This window comes from Siphateles boraxobius, unplaced genomic scaffold (assembly GCF_051911475.1).
Source record: "Siphateles boraxobius isolate OS27281-9 unplaced genomic scaffold, OSU_SipBor_1 7, whole genome shotgun sequence".
In the NCBI taxonomy this organism is placed as follows: domain Eukaryota; kingdom Metazoa; phylum Chordata; class Actinopteri; order Cypriniformes; family Leuciscidae; genus Siphateles; species Siphateles boraxobius.
In genome coordinates this window covers 20,447,529-20,460,592 of record NW_027509197.1, presented here as the reverse complement: position 1 = coordinate 20,460,592, position 13,064 = coordinate 20,447,529, and the positions used below count along the sequence as shown (strand labels likewise).

Here is a 13,064-nt window from a genome sequence, read left to right as displayed (position 1 = left end):
CTTAGAATATGATAATGTAAATATCAATCAAATCGTGGGGAAAACATGTCAAAGCTAATTGCCCATCTATTTGATTGCCAATAGCCACAAGCACTGTTTTTTTCATACAGTTTTATTCATTTTGAAGTTTACCATGTAGATGAACTTTGTGCTGGCTGTTTGTCAGATCTTGATTAATATGTTGCGATGTGTTGTTGAACAGGTTTACAGTGTGAACTACAGGAGCAACTTCAAATGTGCATTCTTGAGTGTAAAATGACACACGGCATCTCAAACCAACAACCAGGGTCAGCAGAGGTCAACATAGTCTCGCATAGCCAGACTTTCAGACTGACCGCAGAAGGTCTGGACTACATCGCAGCTTTCATTGGCCAAGGTCTGCCCAGATGCCATCTGACTGACATGCAAAGCAACCAATCACAGTTCGTTTTGTTCTGCATCATGTTTAAGAGCGTGAAAATGAAGATGTTCTTACAATAACAGACCGGTGTGTAAAACTGTTGGAGATATTTTAAACAGTAAATGCCGTGAACTTCACATACTTCACATATTTTTGAAAATCCAGCGTTTAGTTGATCATTATAAGCGAAAAAAATTATAATGACTGACAAACAGTTACAGTACATTTGAAAGTGCTTAAAAGAAACATCCATCTGCAATTTATGATTTTCAATTTGGTCATTATAACATTCATTTATATTTTCAGTCGTATTGTTTATGTGGCTAATACTTAGTTCAAATGCTTCTTTTAGTATTGAAAATTTCCCCATCAGCCTATTTGTTAAATTTTGTTCTTAAACTTAAAGCGTATCTACTGAATTCAACACAAAGTTGGAGAGTTTTTTTTTTTTTTTTTTACATATTTTATGTTTTCAAGCGATTATCTTTGGTTATTGTGGCATTGAACAATCAGAATTCTGATGTTCATAAAAGTTCTCACAAAGTAAAAAAAATATATAAAAAAATTGAAAGCTGAAGTGTGAGATTTCTGTGCATCTATGCATCAAACACAGGTATCAAACATAATACAGTTTAACAAGTCTAAAAGTGCATTTTCATATTAACCTAATATACAGTGGATACTTTTATAAACATCTAAAAAAAAGTTTAAAAACTGTATTATTTATTAATTTATTTATTTTTCTTTCTTTTTTTTGCATTAAAAATATGTCAATAAAAGCCAGCATTTTTTTTTCTTTTTTTTAGCTGGCATAATGTACTAAGAAGTGAACTCAAAGACATTTTTTATCAAAGAATTAAGAAAAGAATTAAGTCAGTATTCAAAAATAGCTCCGCTCATCTGCCTTTGGATGGATAAACAGATAGTCCTGCCCCAGAACTCACAACATTGGTTAAGTCAGTGTTGCTGTACCAGGTTGCACATTAGAATTTGGTAGGAGAAAGTATTTTAACATCAAACAAGAAACAATTACACACATCACACTTAAAAACATTGCCTACAAAATAATGGCCAAAGTGAGGTCAAAAGTACACACCTAACATTTCCTGCTTTTCCTGCTTCTAAATGGCCATGTCCGACGTTTACATTTTTAAAACCAGGAGAAGTGTGGCATTTACCCTTATATAAACACACAACGCAATTCAGGATGCAACAGCTGTCGAAGATTTACATGCCGCATGCCAACCAGTGCCGCAAACTTGCATCATTAGAGTGTAAATCCTCAGACAGCAAGGTACCTGCAACATGTCACTCACTATATTTGTTATTTGAGCAGATGTGAGTTGAAAGCATGAAAGCCAGCAAGAAGCATGCAGGAGTGATGTGTGATTGTATTTTTAGCTCAATGCTGTTCATTTACTATTTCAGTTACAGCCATGATTTGTAGGAGATAAGTTTTCACTGCGGCGGAAACGCTGTATCATGAAAACCAAACACGAGACTATACGTTTAAATATTTAAATATGCAATCGACTCAGGAACCTCGCGTGTTTAATGTAAATCGCGCCGTCATTTGTATTTCACAAATCAATCAGTTCCCGTTTTCACATATAACTTAAGGATTCATCGGAAAACGAGAAGCCTATAAATTACACAAAACAAATCAAGTTCCCTAAATTAGCACTAGAGTTCCCTAAAGGCTTGTTCCATACTGTCGTTTCACATTCTCTGTCAAGTTTTTTCCCTTTCAAACACACACACACACACACACACACACACACACACACACACACACACACACACACACACACACTGTGGCACAAAAACGTACACTGTGATTTTCTCATTGAAAATGTCTGTGAGCAGTGAGCACCTATGAAAAGTTTCAGAATTGTATTTCCCCACATCATTTATTTTCTTTGGGCTGCTGAGTCTTTCTCCCATGCTTCATGCTCTGGCTGTGGTGAGCTGAGAGAGAACAGGACACGCCTAAAAAACCCTAAAGTGTCTCTGGTGGCCGGTGTCAGTTGTGCGCAGAGATTGTGGTCCTTGGCCCCGACCCAAGGATTAGGTGTTCCAGGGAAGAGAGATTTCTTGGCCCTCGCCAATCCCCAAGAGTTCTTTGGGAATTGTGTGTTTGTGTATATGTGCCTTTTCCCTCCTTCCTTCCCACCTCCTCTGCACTTGAGTTTTACGCCATCTTCCTCCTCCTCAAATGCCCACGATAGCATGCGGATGGCATAATCAGGGTCTGCCCTGGCTGGGTGGGTTTAAAAAAGACTGACAAAATGTAGCTTAGATTGCGAGGGGGGACAAATCTAGTAATATAGTCAAACAGAGCGGGAGAGCGAGAAGGGGGGAGAAAGTGAGAGAGAGCAGTCAAAGAAGTGAGCGGTGGGGGATCTTGGGCAAAGGAGGTAAGACAGGATATGAAAACAATGGACTCATTGTAGACAGATGATAGAGGGATGAAAAGGAGATCGGTGGAACACAGCACCATCTACAGGCTGATATGGCACACCATCAGATGATCGCAGGAGGACGTCCAGAAGTGGGTGGGATGGCGTTTCCTTTCATGACTTTCCTTTGTGACTGGAAAGAATAAATGATGAATTCACTGTAGTGATACGGGTGAAATCGATTTGATAAGAGATGGATTATGTTTGTTTTATAGTTGCAAGATGAGAACGAGTGAGTCAGTTTGAAACCCTCCTGACGTGTTTCCACATAAAAGGCTTCGACAAACAAGAGAGAGGTGACCTATAGTGACAAAATGCATTCTTCTCCATTTCCTGCATTTTTATGGGCTGCACATGAGGAGCTTGAATTTCAAATGGAACAGTTGTGTGAATGCCAGCTCCGACGCTTCCGCTCTGCTCCTAAGTCCCTCTTTCTGTTCTCCAGGTGACTGTTTTCTAGCTCCTCCACCTTTCCTGTGCCAAAAATGCCAACTGTAACAACAAAGAGTGATAGATGCCAAGGGAATCCCAGACGAATGACCTCCGTGAAGCAGGCCTACTAAAGAGAAGCAAATATTTACCCTGCGTGTTTGAACCCATGGCGCTGTGCCACGACTGCCCCTCGGAGCACATACCGGGCCGATAGGCTTACTCGTCCTCCAACTTTACTCTCTGGGACTGCTGGGTGCACCCTGCATGATGGCCAGCTAAAGTCTTCTCAATTTCAGTCATCACGTCATGGAGATAAACATGTCAGAAAGGGGTATGTTTAAGGAGATTTTAAAAGGAATATTCCAGGTTCAATACTAGTTAAGTTCAAATATAATTTTGATTATCACAAAAATCATTTGGTTCAACTCTCTTTTCTTTAAAAAAGAAAAAGAAGGAAAAACTTGATTTCTTATAAAAAGTTAAAACGCTCACTTGAAATAGAGTGGTGACATTATGCATGTTAATGTAATTTTCTTTTAGATTTATATTATAAACCACCTTATAATGCCTTAATGTGAAGTGCTTTAAATAAGTAAGCTTAACATTTCTAATTGTAAACCCCCAAAATCTGCCATGTTCACTTCTATTGTAAATGACTCAACATAACTGCAATTTTTGCTTTTTTATTTTCAATAAAAGCAAATATGAGTCAAAATGAAAGTTTGTGGTAATCAACCTTATGCCACAAATGCTGTTGATTTTGTTTAACTTGTATTGAGTACAGAATATACCTTTAATTTTCCCTTTTCTTACATTTTGTATTATAGTTTTATCAAACCATTTTAAATTTCTCAAACAATTTCTCAAACTCAATTTAAAAGGCCTTATTCTTAGTCGTGCTGACTTATTCCATTCAGGTCCGACACATCCCAGAGCTCAGCCGCCCTGAGACCAATGTCTCCTTACGGGGCACAAACTTCAAAGTCCATTTTGGATGGACTGATCTAAAGAACGCGAACCCGTCTCTGATAACCAACAAGAGCAGTCGGGATCAGTGGAGAAGCCACCAAATGAGATCTCCTGGCCATCAAACACACACAATACATAAAATATGTGCATATATTAATGTGCTGTTCTATTCTTCTGTCGAGGTGAAGTTAGTTGAAATATGCTGACAGTCTTGGCTGTTCATGATTTACTTTTCTGTCATCATTGAACAATTATACATAGAAAACACATACTGGTTGTAGTTTTCCTCGACTCTGATGTTGCAAGACAGCACATCCGACCCACCTGTGCACTCCATGACCCCATAACCCAGCATCATCCTCCATCAGATTAGCATTTCCACTCCAAGAAATGAGCTCTCAAATCGGCTTTTAATCCCTCATGAGAAAAACGGCAACAACAACATGGCACCATATAGGACAGATGTGCAAAACCTTAACCTGGGACAAGAAAAGGGCCACTTTGATGCTATGTCAGCCATCATTTTAACAAAAAAATCTGACTTAATCTGATAAAAGGTTCTAGATTAAGTGTGGTGCAAATTGAGAAACCCTGGTAAACTTTGAATGCCTGTCAGGATTATGGTATTGTGCTTCAATCTGACTCCCACCGTGCTGGATTGTAATCCCTGTATCCTGTAGGAGCAGTCATCAACTACATGGTTGGGAAGCGGGGTTTAGAGGCAAAATGGAGATTGCGTACAATGTATTGAGCTCTGCTGAAAAACAGTATCAGAGGCTTCAGTGGATATGGAATCAATCACTAGAGCAAGTGAATTTATGGCTCTACTAAGCTTGTTCTACTACTCAACTCAACTTTTATTTATAAAGCACTTTCAAATCCATTAAAATGGACCAAACTGCTGTCCATAAATAATAAATAACTCAAAAATCATGCAAAGACATAACACCTAGCTAGAACAATACTAGCTAGAACAAGCTAGACAGGTAGGTTTTTAAGAACAGTGATTCAAAGGAAAATGGTAAACAAAAAGTAACTTTTTTACAGCAATATTCCACATCAAGCTCCATGTTGAAAATGCATGAGCTCAAGAGTTGGCATGTGGCGGCGATTCTAGCCTGCTCAACCCACGCCATCTCTAAAGACCCTTAAACCAAAGCAAACGTTTCAACAACATTTCCATCCATTCCTACTCTAACAGTGTGATGAGAGCAGGTTAAAGCTGTAAGCCATCAAAGTCTGCCGAGCAGCGTGCCCTGTTTGAAACTCATCTGGATCCCCCATAAACACTCGGCTGCTAATTGACTGCACATGTGGCGCTGAGTGCATTTTAGCATGCGTTAGTGTGTGTGTGTGTGTGTGTGTGTGTGTGTGTGTGTGTGTGTGTGTGTGTGTGTGTGTGTGTGTGTGTGTGTGTGTGTGTGTGTGTGTGTGTGTGTGTGTGTGTGTGTGTGTGTGCCGTAGCGTGTTAGAATGTACATGCGTGTCTTGGCATACACCATGGCTTATCAGTCTGATCAAAGACAGCCTTTCCTTAAACTGTCTGCAATATGAAAGGCACACAAAGGCCTCATGGTAAATATCTGATCCGGAGAGTAATTGGTACCTGTCTCGGAGATCTGGCTCTTTGATCGACACTCCTTTCCTCTTCCGTAGTTTAAATGTGGAAATATATTTGTTGGTGGCTCCCCCACATCCGATCGTCGTGCGCCATCTGGGCAGGGTGCTAAAAGATGCTCGCTGCCAAAATATGCTCTCTGAGCTCATGAAACTGTCCTCTCTTCTTGTCACACTGCAAATCAAGAATACCTGGGAGGAATGACATGCAATTTAATTAATAGTAAAAATTGTAAAAGGTTATATATAACAGGGCACTGAGAAGCCTGTAATTTCAGAAATAAAAGACTCAAATGACTTGCTTTATTGATAAGACTGAATTCATTGCGCAAGCAAGCAAATAAAAAATAAAAATAAAAATAGACATAAAATCAAATTCATTACACTATTTCATGTAACAAAGAATGTATTTTTTTCGAGTACAATACATCCCTTCAGTAGATCCACTATTACAGACTTGAAAATCATCTAAATACATCCTGTTTGAATGATTAATATGATGCAAGCCACTTAAACTTAAATGAACCTTCTGAGGTCATGTGACTAACATAGTGTCTTGCTGGGACAGGGTTGAGAGAGTCACGACTTTTCACCCCAGTGCATGGCTGTGTTGTCTGTCATTTTGAACATGACTGAATGACAGCTATTTACCCTAAGGGACAGTATTGTGTGGCAGGGGCCAGATCACATGCGCAGGGTCCGCTGAATTGAACGCCTGTTCTAAAGGGGGATTTTGGCCAATGTAGAATCCTTTCAAAAACAACATCCATAAACTCATACTTGCCTCTAAATAAAGTCATAAACTGTTATGTCAATAGGTTTAGTATAGTCTCTGGTATTTTTTTTTTTTTTTTTTTTAGGAATTGTGGCTCAGCATTTTATAGAAATAATATGCATTGTAAAATTATATATTCAAATTAAATGTACTGTAAGGTGCATAAAAGAGTTTCCCCCAAACCACCAAGTTGTTTAGCTGTGCAATTACTAAAAAATAATAATATAGGGTTTTATGGTTGCTGGGGCCAATTGATACTCTAAACTAAACCATCTCTTTTATGCATGTAACATATCATCACATTAAATAACTGTTGGTGCGTAGGCAGTGTATTGACAATACACAGGCCAATACAACCTCAAATGTCACCTATAAGACCTTAAGCCACTTTAGGGATTTCAGTTATGCGATAACTCACATATCATAATCAAACAGAGTCTGGATGCGATTACAAAAGAGCCAAAGGCCTCAAGAAATCCTTCTGTCCTCTCTATAACAAAAGGATTGCTTTTTCTCCCACTAGCTGGCCACGTTCTGTTTCACCACAGAAACAGCGCCTCAAAAACATCTTTAATAGTCTTATCAGTCTGGTTGGAAAACACAGGCCCCCGATTCTCGCTCCGTACATCAGAAATGTTGCCCTTCAAATGCTTAGAGAGTCTGGAGTTATTTAGCTCTGGTCCCCAATTCCAGGCCCGTGCCAAACCCAGAGTAGCATTGGAGGATTGTGTTTAAGAGCTGGCACAGGATAGCTCAGATACTTGTGTGCAAAGACACTGCCAGAGGGAGGGTGCCAAGAGGGCCCATCTCATCTCCAAGCTGTAAGCAACTGGAAAGTTTCAACAATTGTGGCATTACATTTTGTCTTGGACTGGGATATTTTAATGTTCACCATATTTTATGTCCTGCATTGGAATCACCTGAACAAAGTTCGGAAAAAACAGTCATCATCCATGCAAGTGCCATTGTTTAAAGTCCCCCAAAAAATAAAAATAAAATGTAATGGTATTTATTATAAATGATTTATCCATGCACATAATTTCTTTTAAATTTGTGTGCCCCCGTAATCTTTAATTAAAATAACAGTGAATTTTTCATTATATATCGCAACTTCCTTTTCCATTTAGACTCTAATTTGTAGATTTGCTGTCTCTAACATATTTTAGCAAAAAAGAAAAGAATTGACTTAAAGAGACGTACAAAAGTAGTTCAAAATTAACACGCAATCAAAGATGACACAATTGACCTCAAAGCTCCATTAGTGATTTCTACTGGAATAATCACTGCTTGATCTACGCAAGTTCTATTACCTCCAATGTATATCAGATGGGGAGGGAAAAAAACAGTATTCGCATCCCATCCAGCTTTTTGCCAACAGGAGTCTACGAATCGGAGGCAAGTGGTGACGAAGCGGGGCTGTGAACCTCTCATTTGCAAGAGCACAGAAGTGTGTGGCTTAGGAAAATGGCTGTAATAGCAAACATATGTGCCATATGTAACATGTTAGTGAAGTTGGGGGGTCTTTACAGAGTGGAAATCTTGATAGCTGCTGATAAGAGCTCTTTCTTAATTTAGTTGACTATACAGGAGGAAACTACTATATACAAGCACCAGACAGATGAAACGGGGGTGGGGGGTGGGGGGTGATGTCGCTTCTTATACAACAGTTCAATTAACAAGAGGTTAATATTGAAAAACTTACATTTAAAGACAGTTGCTAGATTTGTTATTATTTTTTGCTCCACTAAAAAATTAAGATAAATAGTTCCAAACTTTTCAGGGTTACGCAATCAGGGAAGGTTTATTACCATTGTACAATAAAAAAAAAATTTTGATAAATAAAAATTAAGAAAATTATGGTAATGACTCCTGGAGAGTCTGTTTATTGAGAAGTGTTGGAGATTTCATGCTCTGACTAAGGTAGCATTGAAGTTTGACATTTCAGTGGTTTTTATAGATTTCCTGGGAAACATGGCCTAAATGCAGAGTGTGATAAAATTCATTTTCAGTGAGTATGACACGGTTATCCTAAAATAATACTCACTAAACTTAAGTTTCCAAATACTTAAAATGCATGTATAATTGAGGAAAATGTTTACTTTATTTGATGAGAAATAATTTTTGAAATGATGCCACTGAACAATAGTTGGAGCTACATCACGGTCTCTCGACTTCACTTTCACCATCACCAAGATTCCAAGACAACTCTTTCAGTCTTTATTAAAACACATTTTCCCTAAAAGTGTGAGTTAGAATAGTTTGCAAGAGCATGATTATAAACACAACAAGGCTGTGAAAGTAGATATGTTTATATGTTCAGCTTGATGATGTTTAATGTCCCTGACACAACATCTTTAGTTCCATTTAGCAACTTGTTAGCTACTGCCTTTTTCAAGATACATAGAAGCATTAAAAAGTCAAGAGTGAGCTATTACTGGTGTTTTATGTCATAGAATAAAACTTGAAATTAACTTGACCTTGTGTTAACCACAGACAGGCTTTTAACCAAAATCCCATTCAAAAAACCCTTTGACTTTGGGATGATGGTACCGAAAGTACTAACATCCTAACCCGTTATGTTACTGTGTTACTATTTTTACTTAGGCCTACTTATGTTATACTTATGTATTCCCAGCCACAATGCATCCCAGCCATCAACAGTCATTTCGAGGAAGTTCAGAGCCCTGTAAATAAGTAAATAAGAACCTCAAATTTACATTCATCCTTTGAGTTTTATTGTAACTACAGACTTGTTGTTTATTGTAAGTTTCTCAGCAGTAGCAGCTCTAAACTAACATGGTTCATTGTGTGTTCATCAACAACTTGAAGCCTCCATTCTTCAAAAAAAAAGAAAAAAAGGAGGATGCCACAAGGACACCAGCACGTTGGTTCAAACGGATTTGTGCTATTGCTAAGAGACCACTGATCGAAGCCAAAACCTCTTCCTTCCTTCCGACCAGCCTTAGCAGAGAACAGCTTAAGCTGCAATGAATTAGGAAAATGAGAACCGGAAAATTGCACTTTTAATTTTCTGACCTTGTTCCATTTCCTGCGCTAATGTCCAAGCGCTCTGGGAGCCACATCCCTCCTTTGTTTTTATGACGTTTATAGACAACACTCCACCATGTAAACCCTTTTTTCAATACAGAGCCTTACAATAAACATTTTGTTTCAGTTTGGATCGATGTGTCTGGGTTTCCTCTGATCACGGGGTTTCCAGCAGAGAAAGGAGAAGAAGTGACTCAAATAAAAACTCTAGGGACATCATGGAGATTTTGGCAGATTTTTGAGCACCATAACAATATGATTTTAATGTGGAAGAATATCTCCATGGGCCATTATAGCCTGTAGTGAAACCCCGTTGAGTTGTACAAAAAGTGAAAGGAAGTATGCCAAAGTTCTCAGAAATCACATAAACAGATATTTGATCAAAAAGAGTGGTTTATTAGTGTTGACAGTAGAAATCTGTCACTTTTTACATCTACTTTATTGAATCCTATTTTAATCTTTTTTTTTTTCAAGTCTATTTTGTTTCAGAGGATATTTGGAGTGACTGGCAGGTGTGTTTCGTATCAATGTATGAGACAGATATCTCTCAAAGTCAGCTTTTATCGGCCAAGTCTTAATAGCTCCCCAGTGCTGTTATATAGTGAGAATATACAGTGAATTTACAATCACCATTAGTTAACAGCTGGCTTACTGCATTTAAACCAACGGAATGGAGGTCCCATGAGAAAATGAAACTGTTTCAACAACAGCAGTCACATGCAGTACTAAGTGATGACATTCAATGGCTGTGGGGTATGTGGAGGCCTTATTAATCACAATACTTTTTATCATAACTTTATTTTTGTATTCAAACATTTTTTTTTGTGCTATTCTTGTTTGTTTGCACTACAGAATCCTCGGTGGAAAAACAAATCAGTTCCCCACGCAGAACAATAACTTATTTGATATCAATGAGAGTGTTGATGTTAAGCCGTACTGTAGCATACTATTTAGTGTAGTGTGTGAAAAAGAAAAGGGGAATACTGCATAACTGTCTTGCGTTAGTGTTTGGATGTAAGCCACTCTGTTTTTGCTCCATGCAGAGATTCATCGCGCCCTCAAGGAGCCTTATTTAGAGTACAGATGCATCTCATCTTTTGGGTCTTAGAAGCCATGCCACATGGGAGGGCACAAATTTGTTTTAAGTAGGATTTTAAATACTCACATAAAGAAAACTATCTCAGTGCCTTGGCCGTACAACATAAACTTTGCAGATTTCACATCTAAACTTTGCAGATTTCACAAAAAAAGAGCGCTGCCCCATTTTAAGTCACTCACCACGGCCTGAAAAAGGTTGCGCTCCACCGCAGACAATGGCGCATATGAGCGATTTGGCAGTTCTGTATTGTTTGTGTCAGCAGAGTAAAGTAATTTATCCAAGATAACCTAAGGAGACCTCATTTGGTAGTGCTGAATTGACCATTCAGTCTTATCACAGACCTTTCTGAGATATCCGTAGTCTCTCTGTTTTATCCGAGTTTAAGTATTGCAACTCATTGTCCTTGTCTGATCTAATTAGATGGCACTATATTTGTGAGTTAAATGACCATCTCTTCCTCTTTTCAAATATGAAATGACATTGTGACAAAATAGTGATTCAAATCTGCCTCTCATTGTGTCCCACTCGTAGGGACGCTGCCGAATAAATTAAGCAGATAAATGAATATTCATAATAAATTGTGGTTAATCTTTGTCTGCCTTGAGAGGTAAAATGATTGCAGATGACATGCTGTAGATACCGATGCAAGTTTTTAAAGTTAATATAGATTAATTTACTATTGTGAGAGGAACAAACTGTAAGATGGCCCTAGCTTGTGGCTTATTTCTACATGGAAAAACCATGCACATTAGGTATCCTAACGAAGAGGTTTCTAGAAAGTCCAAAGGAATTTTTTTTTTTTTACCTTGAACTCAAACACAAAGACAAATCTTATTTACATGTTGTTCTCTCAAAATATTCTAAGAAATGTTTAAAGAAAATTTGAGTTTTAAGTAGAGCAGGGGGAAAAGCGATCAAAAACCCTTAAACCGCAAACATTTTAATAGGGATGCACCGATACCACTTTTTAAGGGTCGAGTACGAGTACCGATATTTTTTTCCTGGTACTCGCCGATACCGATACCGATGCCTGTTGTACTGGGGGGTTCTCGTTTTATGTGGCAATTTTCTAAGAACAACACAATGAGACTAATGAACATATCAGCATCTTTATTTTCAACAACTTAAATAAACTTAAAAAAATAATTCATTCTTATTGTGCTTATCACAAATTTTCAAAGCCCAAATTTCACAGAGTCCAATAACCTCCAGAGGGCAAAACCAAGGACATAATGAATGTAAATTTTACCTGCCTGTCACAAAGTTGTCAAAATGCTAAAGAAATCACAGACAACAAGACAATCAAATTTGTCATAAAGTGCCAAAGAAATCACAGAACAAATGTTTAAAATAACACTGAGTAACAATGTAATCACAGCCGAAAGTGTAAAGTGAAATATTAGAGTGTACTATTAAATCTAGCAACACTATAACTGCAGGAAGAGTGTTTATAAGGATTAAGAAATATAAGCTGAGGATATACGTGAGGTATCGGTCTTTGGTATCGGGGTATTTTTACGAGTACGAGTACAAGTACATGAGCTTGGTATCGGGCCCGATACCGATACTGGTATCGGTATCGGTGCATCCCTACATTTTAACCTTTAAAAAAAACAGAGAGGTTGATAGAATGATATCTAACCTTTGACCCTTCCTGCTTCTCTGGGTTGTAAAGTGACTGAGTGCGACATAGCCACGGCAGCTCATTCTTAAAGGGCTCGTAGGAAGGACACACTGCATCTGTAGTGAACAGCCCTCTGGTAGAGCGTTTCTGCACAAGAAGGCTTGAGGACGCATCTGAAGTGCTTTGATAAAGTGCTTTGAGAGAAAATGAACTCCCTCATGGATTTAATGACATCAAAGAGTAAGTCTCTGGCATCGTAATAAATTCAGACCAAACTCATTGAGAAAGAGAGGGAAATTGAGCCTTGATTATCACAGCTTTTGTGTGACATTGAAAAGACTAAGAAGGCCAAGGGAGGAAGGGGATAAAAAAAAACACTTGTCCTCTCTCAAACTAGCCCACAGAAGAGAAAGAGAAGAGCCGTTTTGAGGATAATGTGCTGCCTGGTCGTTAGAGTGCTACACTGTTCTGAAACAGAAACTTTTTTGCCCATTGGACACAGCTTTTATAAGCATATATGAGGGACAAAAGAAAGTTTAGAGTAAGCAAGGAGCCCTCACAGTGGCCATTATTTATTAAGAAAAAAAATATAAAATCCCTTGATGCATTATTATTTATATGTGATTCACAGTGTTCAGACT

General features: G+C 38.2%; 1 long non-coding RNA gene across 2 annotated transcripts; it reads left to right on the top strand.

The window, feature by feature from the left end:
• Positions 1 to 2,710: 2,710 nt before the first annotated feature.
• LOC143723705 (uncharacterized) lies at positions 2,711 to 6,178 on the top strand. 2 transcript variants are annotated; one of them, XR_013197168.1, is made up of 4 exons: positions 2,711 to 2,951; positions 3,075 to 3,155; positions 3,305 to 3,622; positions 4,209 to 6,178. It is a non-coding gene; the product is annotated as an uncharacterized LOC143723705 (long non-coding RNA). The 2 variants fall into 2 exon arrangements; XR_013197167.1 differs by having other exon boundaries at positions 2,729 to 2,955.
• The last annotated feature ends 6,886 nt before the right edge of the window (positions 6,179 to 13,064 follow it).